This window comes from Lissotriton helveticus, unplaced genomic scaffold (assembly GCF_964261635.1).
Source record: "Lissotriton helveticus unplaced genomic scaffold, aLisHel1.1 SCAFFOLD_1969, whole genome shotgun sequence".
In the NCBI taxonomy this organism is placed as follows: Eukaryota; Metazoa; Chordata; class Amphibia; order Caudata; family Salamandridae; genus Lissotriton; species Lissotriton helveticus.
Window position 1 is genome coordinate 1,188 of NW_027611785.1, and position 13,702 is coordinate 14,889.

At 32.6% G+C, this 13,702-nt stretch overlaps 1 non-coding gene and 2 pseudogenes across 1 annotated transcript; all 3 read left to right on the plus strand.

Moving 5' to 3' along the window:
* Nucleotides 1-1,346: 1,346 nt before the first annotated feature.
* On the plus strand, nt 1,347-3,572 carry LOC144806673 (18S ribosomal RNA; annotated as a pseudogene).
* A 653-nt stretch (nt 3,573-4,225) lies between these two features.
* Nucleotides 4,226-4,375, plus strand: LOC144806672 (5.8S ribosomal RNA). Its single transcript, XR_013605872.1, has one exon. It is a non-coding gene; the product is annotated as a 5.8S ribosomal RNA (ribosomal RNA).
* A 942-nt stretch (nt 4,376-5,317) lies between these two features.
* On the plus strand, nt 5,318-9,551 carry LOC144806674 (28S ribosomal RNA; annotated as a pseudogene).
* Nucleotides 9,552-13,702: the final 4,151 nt, after the last annotated feature.

The following is a 13,702-nucleotide window of genomic DNA, read 5'->3' on the forward strand; positions in this document are numbered from 1 at the left end:
AAGATGTAGTTATTATATGTATGTCTGTGGATAGCCCACACAATATACTTTAGAGCATAATACATAGTGTATTATATGTGGTACGTAGCACAGATGTATATTGTTGATTGACATGCTAAATGGTGAGCAGACGAGAAACCCTTGTTCTGTTATATTATGTAGAGGGGTAGGTTCAAAAAAAGACTTGAACAAAAAAAAAATAAAAGTTCAAGTTGAATCTACTCTCTTGTGTAGAATTGAATGAAATGTTCAATTATACGAAAATATAACGAGACTTGCATCTATACAAAAGAGAAAGTTAGCAATAGCTTTTTTTTGTATATATATGTGTGTATTTGTACATATTGTATATTGTATATATGTCTGTGTGTGTGTGTGTGCTTGTGTGTCTGTACCACTATATTACCTATATACATATATTATAATGTCATTTGTGTGTACTCACCCACAGTAAAATATAAAGTTTTATTTGTGTGTGTGTGTATGTTATAAATGATACATATAATAATATTTGTGCATAGAATAATACTAATAGTACATACATGCGTGTACATACATACATACATATATATATATATAATACAATATATGAAAAAATACACATACATGTATATATATATATATAGTAGTCTATATAGTTTAGTGTAGGTGTGTGTATATATATATATATATATACTATCACATCTCCTCTATATAGTTACATGTATTAGCAAGTTTATGTAATAAAAAATGTGTGTGATATAAGGGATATAATTGCCCAATGTGCAAGTTGCTATGTATTATATAATAATACTATATGCATGTATTGAATGAGTGTATAACATTTCATAATAAAAAAGATAAATTGTGTAATAATTGAGTAAAATGAATATATATATATACACACATATATAAATTTTAGCAAATATTACATACTTTATTATTATGCATTTGTTGTATCAACCTAACAGGAGTAGTAATGGATTGTAATTCTGCAAACATACTTATATAAAGTGTATACTTTATAAATAGTTATATATATATATATATATATATATTCGTATATGTATAATAATTAATAGCAGTATAAAACTATTATATTTGAATGTTTTTGCGAATACCCTACTACTTTGGTAATAATAGTAAGAGACAAACAGATAGTTGTAGATTTTATGTGTCAAATATAGACAAAAAATAAGTATGAATATATATATATATAAGTATACATAATAATAAAAAAAAAAATCACATAAAAAAAGCTGTACATATTGTACACAATTGAAAGATTGTCTCAATATTGTACTGTGTGTGTGTGTGTGTGTGTATGTATATATATATATCACACTTTATTTTATGCTATTTTGCACAATCTGGTTGATCCTGCCAGTAATATATGCTCGTCTTGCAGATTAAGCCATGCATGTCTATGTTCATACCTAGTATAAAACGTGAGACTGCGAAAGGCTCAGTAAATCAGTTATAGTTTATTCGATTGTAAAGAGACGCAAGTCTCGCCACATGGATAACCGTGGTAAATCTAGAGCTAATACATGCGAAAAAATATGTGTATATTATGCAGCAATGTATAGTGTGCATGTATTGCATTTATTAGATCAAATAGCCAGAGTGTGTAGCATATATTTCGGTATATGTTGCGCATTTTACACATATTGAGTCTAAATAACTGTGCTGATCGTATAGCCTTGAGCTGACGACATTTCGATTAAATTTCTGCCCTATCAACTTGTTGGTAAGGTATTGGCTTACCAAGGTTGCAACGGGTAACGGGGAATCAGGGTTCGATTCCGGAGAGGGAGCCTGAGAAATGGCTACCACATCCAAGGAAGGCAGCAGGCGCGCAAATTACCCAATCCAGACACTGGGAGGTGGTGACGAGAAATACCAGGTCGTTCCCAAAAGGATTCGACACTGGAATGAGACTAATTTGAGACATTAATTGAGTAACAACTGGAGGGCAAGTCTGGTGCCAGCAGCCGCGGTAATTCCAGCTCCAGTAGCATATGTTAACGTTGCTGCGGTTAAAACGCTCGTAGTTGGATAATGAAATAATATAGTGCATTTGGCAAATTTATTATTGTGAGACATCACGATATAGCATGCATGTGTAATGCATAAGAGGGTATGTGCGCATACATATTGATATGTTATATTGTATCATGTTAAAGTGATGCAATGTAATGTAGAATGTGTGTGTGTGTGTATACATTCTTTTGTGTATTATATATGTATGTTGTGTATGTATTGCAGAATTTGTCAAATCATGCTGCTATATTGTTTAAATTGTTCGTAAAGATGATGCATAACCTTAACTGATTGTGCATTATATTTTACGTAGTGTGCCTTGAATAAATGAGAGTGCTCAAAGCAAGCTTAACGCTTGGATTTTAATAGCATGGAACGAATATTTGTGAATGTGTACAATGTGATGTGCATGCATGTAAAAGTGTGTGTATACTCGTATTGTGCATAGCACCTACCACGATAGCGGATGTATATTGGTTGCCGTTATTGGGTGAGGATTAAGAGGGACATTTGGGGGCATTAGTATTTGACCGCGAGAGGTGAAATTCTTGGACCGGTTAAGGACTAACAAGTGCGAAGGCATCTGTCAAGAATGTTCCCATTTAATCAAGAACGATAGTGAGAGGTTCGAAGACGATCAGATACCGTCCTAGTTCTCACCGTAAACTATGCCAACCCGGGATTAGTTTGAATGTAAAATTATGGATTCAGGTTGGTCCCCCTGGGAAACCTCAAGTTTTTAGGTTCCGGGGGGAGTATGGTTGCAAGGCTGAAACTTAAAGGAATTGACGGAAGGGCACCACCAGGAGTGGAGCCTGCGGCTTAATTTGACTCAACACGGGAAAACTCACCTGGTCCAGACATCGATAGGATTGACAGACTAATAGATCTTTCATGATACGGTGGGTGGTGGTGCATGGCCGTTCTTAGTTCGTGGAGCGATCTGTCTGGTTTATTCCGATAACGAACGAGACCACGATCTTCATTTGGGAAAATAGATATTGGATGTATGTGTGTGAGTGTATGTATGTGCGCATGTGCGCAAGTATATGTGTATATGTGTATGCTCATGTGTGTATGTATTTGTATATCAGGTACGCTGTGTTAATTCGCGGTGTTTCCTATGGAGAGACAGCCGGATATTTTTTAAGCCGGAGGAAGTGTGGCAATAACAGGTCTGTGATGCCCTTCGATGTTCAGGGCTGCACGCGCGCTACAATGATAATGACAATGAGTATCTGGGCTGAAAAGTTCCTGGGTAATCTTGTAAATCATTATCGTGATGGGGATTGAGCATTGTAATTATTGCTCATGAAAGAGGAATTCCTTGTAACCATAATTCACTTAGATTATGGTGAATAAGTCTCTGCCCTTTGTACACACCGCCCGTCGCTACTACCGAGTGAGTGGTGCCATGATGTTTTGGGACTGGATGTTGTTGAGCAATGCATATTGCTGGACGATGCTAGGAGCAAAACAAAATGGTGCAATTTCGAGGAAGTAAAAGTCGTAACAAGGTTTCCGTAGGTGAACCTGCGGAAGGATCATTAACGCAATACAAAAATTCAAATAAATTTGTGTGTGTGTGTGTGTGTGTATTGTTGTAAAAAATAATACATATAAGTTTGGTGTTGTTAGTATTGGAGCCAAGTATTATGTATATATATATATGCCATGCATGCCTAATTTATGTATGTGTGTGTGTGTGTATATGTAGTATTTGTTACTAACAATAATATGTATATATATATATCTATATATATATATATATGTATAGCTTTCAAAAAGTAAATTGTAGAATCGGTTATATAATTAGCTTTATTGTGATCAAATATATATGTTTATATGTACACATGTGTATATGATAAAACATTTGTAGCTTCACCAAGCTCTACAATATGGCACTAATAATGGATTATATACCGATACACTACTATACAATAATTATAAAATTGTTAAGCGAGTTTAGTTGTTTGTGTATAGATAATGTATTTGTTATTGTTTAATGTTAAATAGATGGATATATATATATATATATATATATATGTCTGTGTGTTTAACATTAAATATGCACATACATGATCAATCAAAACTATAATATAGAGAATATCTGTGTAATGTGCGTAATAATGTATACATCGCATGCGTAAAACCATGATGTGTATGTGTTACGAAAGAACAATGTATGAAAACAAAAGTTTATAACCATAAACGGTGGATCACTTGGATCGTTCGCCGATGAAGAACGTGGCAAAATGCGATAAGTAATGCGATTCGCAAGCCTAGTGAGTCATCAAATCTTTGAACGCAAATGGCACTCTGATACTCTCAGAGTATGTCTGGCTGAGGGTCTAATTGAAAAAAGAGTCAAAAATGTAATTATGCTAAATTGATTTGTATATATATATGTGCGTATTTATGTGTATTATGTATGCATAAACATACACATATATATATATATATATAATTAATAGCATTTATATACATATATATAATTGACTGTGATATGTATACGCACGCGCGTACGTATCTCAGTTTAAATATGATGTAATATGTTGCATATATGCATGCATGCATATACATACATGTATGTGTGTGTGTATGTGAGTGTATGGTATGTAAGCATATTATGTCTTATGCATACAATGTTATTGTATATGAATATGATGTATATGTGTGTGTGTTAAAAATTTGACGTTAATATGTGTATATTGTTAATTAAGTTTGCAACATTAGTTATAATGTGTCATTAATAATAATAACAGAGTTAATATATATATATATATATATGTATATATATATGTGTATGTATTATAAAGTTTTTAAAATATATATTCATATGCTTATCAATTGCTAGATATCGATGAAAAACAAGAAAGATACACATATATACACATGTGTGTGTGTGTGTGTGTTCTATCTTTTAATTCTTCAACTATCTACAGTTGTATATTATAGCTATGTTTATATTACTTTATAATATATATATGCATATGTATATATATATGTGTATTATATACATAAAACATGTTGTATTTATTAATGATGTTGATAATGTATGTATATATATATATATTATCATCACCTTATCTAATTGTAACACTACAAACTTAATATTGCATAATAATATATATAAAAATGTTAAATTTTAACATGTATATATATATACATACTTATATATATCTCTCATTGTGTGTAGATATAAGTATTATCTATATGTAATAATATAGATTCTACTTGTATATAATACAATAAAATATATATATATATATATATATATATAATAATATTAATAGGACCTCAGCTCAGGCAGGATTACGCTCTGAACTTAAGCATATTACTAAGAGCAGGACAAGAAAACAACTGTGATTCTCATAGTAACTGCGAGTGAAGTGAGAAGAGCCCAACGTTGAAAGCTATACTCTTAGTATATTATAGTGGGAGTATCGCATTGTAACGTATAGACTTACTCTCAAGGTAGAGACTCATATTAAAGTTACATAGAGTGGTATACCATAGAGGGTGATAGTCCCGTAGGTGATATGAGAAAATTCTCTACCAAGATAGGTAATGTCTTAGAGTCATGTTGTTTGGGAATGCAACACAAAGTAGGTGGTAAACTTCACCTAAGGCTAAATACTAGAACGATACCGATAGCGAATAAGTACCGTGAGGGAAAGTTGAAAAGTACTCTGAAAAGGGAGTGAAAAGCACGTGAAACCGTTTATGGGGAAGCAGACAGTAGAATCGAAGCAGTGTATTAATTGCTGTGTGTATTATTATTAGTAGTAGTACTTATATAGTACACACATAATAATAATGGCATAGTCCCTTGATATACTATAAGCGCGCTAGGCTTATCATAAAGTATGCATAAATAATGTATATAGTAAAGAATTTGTATGATTAAGCTCGTACTTGATTAATACTATTTTTTATATATATAATTATTAATATGATGCATTTTATGATATTGGCTGATAAATATGAGCGACTTTTTATGTGGGAATATTGTAATATTATGTTATATTATGAATATAATTACACAATTTATAGTATAGTGTAATGTTATATATTTTCATGTAAATGAAATAAATGGGTCTATTCCTAGCGAGATATGCTATTGTCTGACCCGTCTTGAAACACGGACCAAGGAGGCTAACATATACGCGAGTCACTAGGTGATTAAACCTAATGGCGTAACGAAAGTAAAAAATGTCATCTACTACCAAGAGATATACATATATTGTAATATATATATGAATGGTAGAGAACAACATTGACCAGTCAAAGTACACACATTTGGTACTCGATTGCGTAGGAGCGTATATGATAGGACCCGAAAGATGGTGAACTATGCCTGAGTAGGGCAAAGTCAGAGGAAACTCTGATGGAGGCTCGTAGCGGTTCTGACGTGCAATTCGATCGTCAAACTTGGGTATAGGGGCGAAAGACTAATCGAACCATCTAGTAGCTGGTTCCCTCCGAAATATCCCTCAGGATAGCTAAAGCCTATTGATCAAAAAGCAGTTTCATCGGGTAGAGCGAATGATTAGAGGCATTGGGATAATTTATGTATCTCGACCTATTCTCAAACTGCGAACCGGTGAGAAAAGGGATATTTCTTAATAGAATATCCACTACCTTTGAATGCTTGGGCTTTAAGTGGGCCGTTTCTGGTAAGCAGAACTGGCGATGCGGGATGAACCGAAAGCTAGGTTAAGGTGCCTAAATAAATACCAACGGACACCACTAAAGGAGTTGGTCGATGAAGACAGCAGGACGGTGGCCCTGAAAGTAGGAATCCGCTAAGGAGTGTCTAACAACTCACCTGCCGAATCGACTGGCCCTGAAGATGGATGGCGCTCAAGTATTTTACCGATACCTGGCCATTAGTATGAGTGTATGCATATATTTAACTAATGGGTAGGAGGGCGTAATGGTTACTATAAAGAGTATGACGTAAGTCTGCTTGAAGTATCCATTAGTGCGGATCTTGGTGGTAGTAGCGTATATTCAAGTGTGATATGATATCTTGAAGGCCGAAGTGGAGAAGGGTTCCGCGTAAACATTATTTGGACGTGGGTTAGTCGGTCCTAAGTGGCAGCTTAACCTGCTGAGTTATTTAAAGGAGAAGTGTGAGTGTAATTACTGCGAATATATAATTTTGTAGTGTATAATTTCGGTTATATGCTATGGGGCTTGTGTATTCGTACATCATACTATCTCATGCCACAAAAGGGAATCAGGTCAATATTCCTGAACCGGATAACGGATAATTTAATTAAAGGCTTTATATTGTGCAATAAAATGCATGATATATAAGGATTTTAGTTGAATGTAGCGGTAACGCAAACAAACTCAGAGACATCTTAAATAGTTCTGGGAAGAGTTATCTTTTCTGCTTAACGAAATGCATCTTATACCCTGGAATTGAGTTATTCAGAGATAGGGATAAAATTTCGGAAGAGCATTACACTTTATGTAATGTCCGGTGTACTATTTAAGATCCTTGAAAATCTGAGGGAGTGACGACACGTATGTAATTTAACATTTTCGTATCTGGCCGTACCCAAATCCGCAACAGGTCTCCAAGGTGAATAGCCTCTGGCACTAGAATAATGTGGGTAAGGGAAGTCGGCAAAATAGATTCGTAACTTAGGAATAAGGATTGGCTCTAAGGATTGAGTTGATTGGGCTATTTTTGTGTGTGTAATATAATGATATGTAATTGAGTGAATACATTATTAAGTAATGTGTGTGTGTGTATAACTTTGCAATTTCATTGTATTATATATGTAACAGTATGTAATATGATGTGAATTATGATGATGTATATATATATGCATTATGGAATGGTATTTGATCAATAACGTGTTATAATTACCTACATTAGCTTGGTTATTTGTGATGTATTGTAATTTCGGTTACAATGCTATTATGAGTAGCCCTCGCAATTAACTAATATCAATCAACTTAGAACTGTCACTGACTAGGGGAATCCGACTGTTTAATTAAAACAAAGCATTGCGATGGCCAGAAATGGTGTTGACGCAATGTGAATTCTGCCCAGTGCTCTGAATGTCAAAGTGTGGAGACACAATCAAGCGCGGGTAAACGGCGGGTGTAACTATGACTCTCTCAAGATAGCCAAATGCCTCGTCATCTAATTAGTGACGCGCATGAATGGATCAACGAGATTCCCACTGTCCCTACCTTCTATCTAGCGAAACCACAGTCAAGGGAACGGGCTTGACTGGAACAGCGGGGAAAGAAGACCCTGTTGAGCTTGACTCTAGTTTGATATTGTGGGGAGACATGAGAGGTGTAGAATAGGTGGGAGGTATGTCGGTTTGCATTAACGTGTGCGATGTACCAATCTTGAAATACCACCACTTTTATAGTTTCCTTACTCAATCGGTGATACGGGAAGTGCCCATATGGAAACATATTTAAAGATTATACACATTAGGTATGAAATATTTGCCTAATTGTTTAAGTATAATCACCTTGAATATGTGGAAATTGGTGTCATGATAATACCAAGTATTGTAAGATGAATTTGTGAAAACGTTTGTGTGTAATAGCATGGCTTTTGTTGTGTGTTGCATACCACTTTTTTATAAAACTAATATTCATCAACCCCATGATGTAATTTATATGTAGGATGCATAATCTTATGTATATTACATACTGTGTCCGATGACAGTATCAGATGGGGAGTTTGGCTGGGGCGGTACACTCTCTAAAATGCAACGAGAGTGTCCAAAGGTAAGCTCACTATGGACAGAAACCATAGGTAGAATATAAGGGTAAAAGCTTGCTTGATTTTGATTTTCAGTGAGAATAGAAACTACGAAAGTATGGCCTAGCGATCCTTTATTATCACATGAAAGTTTCATGATAGAGGTGTCAGAAAAGTTACCACAGGGATAACTGGCTTGTGGCTGCCAAGCGAACATAGCGACGTAGCTTTTTGATCCTTCGATGTCGGCTCTTCCTATCATTGGGTAGCAGAGTGCCCAAAGTGTTGGATTGTTCACCCATTAAGAGGGAACGTGAGCTGGGTTTAGACCGTCGTGAGACAGGTTAGTTTTACCCTACTGTTTCATAATAATATAACAAGGTATTACACTAGTAATTCTACTTAGTACGCGAGGACCTGTAGAATCGGATGAACGGTGATGCATTTAGTTGATAAGCTAGTGATGCAAAGCTGACATCCGTAAGATAATAGCTGAACGCCTCTAAGCTAGAATCTTTTCTATATGTAATACTATAAATCCTGATGTATAGTTGGTTGAACGAATACGATTAGGGAAACTTGATTTCACTACTCGATGCTCCATAGCTCTATATATATATATTATCTATATAGCAATGTATGTTATATATGCATATAGCGAAGAGCAATTATCATTAGGTTATTGGTTACGTGAATACGACGCGTAACTGTCATGGTACTGTAAGAGTTCAAGTGGACATTGAGCCATGAGTCTCTGAGGTTTATCCATTGACTTGTTACCAACAAACAAAAAAACACAAAACAAAAATATATATAATATTATATATATACATGTGTGTATATATAATATTATTATAAAAAACATTTTGCCATCATTCTAAAGAATGAATTTAAAAATGTGCACAAGTCCGTAGATTTTTTTTTTAAATTATAAATCATTATTATTATATTGTGTGTGGTAGTGACTGACAGTGAGTGACAGTGAGTGACAGTGAGTGACAGTGAGTGACAGTGAGTGACAGTGAGTGACAGTGAGTGACAGTGAGTGTGTGAGTGTATATATATATATATTCACTATACATCTTATTATCAAAACAATGTATTACTTGCCATCAGTCTAAATAAAGGATGACACGTTATATTTTATAATTTTTTCACTTTTACAACTTATTTCTTCTATCAAATTTAAATGTTGTTACTCAAACTACAACATTACCTTATATTTTAACTTACTTATTCTCAATAAGTAATTGCACATTTGCATACAAAAGTTACATATATATATATATTTAATTAATAGCATATCATAAGAGAACGTGCCATCAGTCTAAAGTATTGTAATGTTAATTATTTTGGTCTACTATTACTTTCATTACTTTCTAATGTGTATATCTGGAATATATCATTATCACCCTACTTTTTAGAATATAAAATGACTAAGAAAAATATATATGCGCACTGTTTTTTTCAAACTTTTTGTAAAAATGTATGTATATATATATATATATATATATTCATAATATTCACATTCTATTTTGTAAATTGTAAAAGGTGTTTTTTTGTATTAGTGGATGGATACACACACACACACACACACAAACAACGCAAAAACCAAGAGAATTGGCATAAATATTCAATAAATCATAAAAAATGAGTTAGTATACCTCCCACCAAATATCTATATCTATGCAATATATATATATATATATATATATATGTAATAAAACGCTGCTACTCAAATAACAGAGAGTATGATAAACTTAAAAAATTTTATTATTTTACTTTTAACAATATATATATAAATATATATATATCTTTTAGATGAACTTAAATATACATATTTATAAGAGCGCATGCGCCAACTTAATAATGGCATATATCTTTACATATTACTTACTGTTAAATGTATATGCATATAGCTTAATTGCTCGATAGCTTAATAGCTCGATAGCTTTATAGCTAGATAACTTGATAACTTGATAACTTTCTAAAAACTTAATTTTTATTTTGTAAAATACATTAATGTAACAAAAAACTCCATCTCTTGAAGTTATTCTAAATAAAAAGAGAGGTAGGTCGATATAAATTTTTGGTTTGATAATAAAAATACATAGACACGCACATATTCACATGCATGTAATGAACAACCTAATTGCTACATTAATTCTAGTATTTATATAGGGATCGTCGTGCTAACGCCGGCTGGGTTTCGCTATTAAGACGGTCTCTGTGCTACACCCTTGAGCGTCCATCGTCCGCTAGTTTCTTCTTCTTATGCCTCAGGTGCGTCCCTGTCGTTCGGGTTTCCTACATCATGTGTAGAAATGTTTTCTACCACTGGTGTACCACTGGTGTACCACTGGTGTACCCTGGTGTACCAATGACAATACAAAAACATACAAAAATGCATATTATTAAAGCCATAACCATAACAATAGTCAAAGTCATTGTCATTGTCATTGTCATATATACTACACTATATCTATGTTTGTGATACAACACACAATGATAAACTTAAAAAAAAATGAATTGATATATTGTAGTGTCTTATGGCGTACATAATATACATAATGATAACTTTAATGCAACCAATGCATATATTACACACATATAATATGATGACATTAAGATAGGTAATCATGCGTTATCACAAGCACATACATACGCATTGGTTGACTAATTAGTTATCTGTGTATTATATAACATAATACACCTTCTGCCATCAGTCTAATGATTATAGATAAAAAACTTGCTCTATATATTACCTATACTTGAATAAATGAACATATATATATATTTTTCTTTTAAAAGACCTTTTTTACTTTAATCTTACTATATTTATTATATATAAAGATGACACTCGCTAATATTTTAGTTCATTTTCTTTTTTAATCTCTCTTTTCGCACATTAACATTAAATGGCTAATTATTTAGCAGTTTGTAGTACACTAGACTAGGGCATGTTCGCAACTAATCTATCTACTTGCTGGCACTAACTCTTGAGTGCCAGCGTCTTCCTCAGTATGTACGCCGCTTGCTCTATCACCGAGCGTTGGCTCTCTTTTCGCACACCCATTAAGAGGGAACGTGATATTAATAAAATAACCACGTGTTGTAGTATATGTGCGTACTTTTACACATATAAAGACATTGATGTGTTATTTAGTTAACAGTGTATATAAAATTACTCAATGCACCTTCTGCCATCCATCTAATTATAATGGAAAAAATACTTGTATTACTATTACCTAAACTTTAATTAGTGAATATATATATATGTTTTAATAAATTCTTCTTCTTTATTTATATCTTACTATGTTTATTATATATGAAGATGACACTCGTTTTTTCTTTTATTAATTTCCTTTTTTTGTGCTGTCTCGCAGCTCACCCATTAAGAGGGAACGTGAGTTGAATAAAATAACAAAGTGTTGTAGTTACAACATATTTATCCTACTAGTTTAAATCTCTTCATATGTGCGTAACTTTGCACATATATGCACATTGATTGGCTATTTAGTTAACTGTGTATAATATAACTTAATGCACCTTCTGCCATCAGTCTAATTATGGATGATAAAAAACGTGTTCTATATGCTACCTCTACTTGAATTAATCTATATATATTATGATATCTTTCTTATTTTGAATTTTGTTTGAATCTCTATCTAATTTTTTTTAACAATATGCAATGTCTTTATATTTTGTGTTCATTTTCTTTTTTAAACTCTCTTTTCGCGCACCCATTAAGAGGGAACGTGAGATGAATAAAATAACCACGTGTTGTAGTTACAGCATATATATCATACTCTCTTATATCACAACGTATGTGCGTACCTTTACACATATATTGACATTGATGTGTTATTTAGTTAACTGTGTATAATATAACTAAATGCACCTACTGCCATCAGTCTAATTTTGATGGATAAAATACTTGTCCTACTATAACCTATACTTGAATTAATCAATATATATATATATTATGATATATTTCTTAATTTTCACTTTATTTAACTCGCCATCTAATTTTTTTTTACAATATGATAAGTATTTATATTTTGTCTTCGTTTCCTTTTTCATTTTCTCTTCTCACCTACCCATTACGAGTGAACGTGATATGAATAAAATAACAAAGTGTTGTAGTTACAGCATATATATCGTGCTCTCTTATATCACAATATACGTGTATTAGTTAACACATATACACATTGATTTGTTATTTAGTTAACTGTGTACAACGTAACATAAGATACCTTCTGCCATCAGTCTATTGAGAAAAGACAAAATACTTGTTCTATATATTACCTATACTTTAATTAATCTATATATATATATATTTTAAAAGATCTTCTTTACATTAATCATACTATATTTATTATATATAAAGATGACACTCGTTAATATTTTTGATTATTCTCATTTATATTGTCTCTTCTCACTTCGTATTAAGAGTGATCGTGAGTTGAATAAAATAACAAAGTGTTGTAGTTACAACATATTTATCCTACTAGTTTAAATCTCTTCATTTGTGCGTAACTTTGCACATATATACACATTGATGTGTTATTTAGTTAACTGTGTATAGCGTAACATAAGATACCTTCTGCCATCAGTCTATTGAGAAAAGACAAAATACTTGTTCTATATATTACCTATACTTGAATTAATCAATATATATTATGATATCTTTCTTAATTTACACATTATTTTATTCGCTATCTAATTTTTTTCAGCAATATGATATGTGTTCTTATTTATGTTGGTTTCCTATTTTATTCTCTCTTCTCACTTTGTATTTAGAGTGAACGTGAGTTGAGTAAAATACAAAAGTGCTGTAGTTACAGCATATATATCTTACTAGTACATATTACAACATATGTGTGTTACGTCACACATATATACTCATTGATGTGTTATTTAGTTAACTGTGTA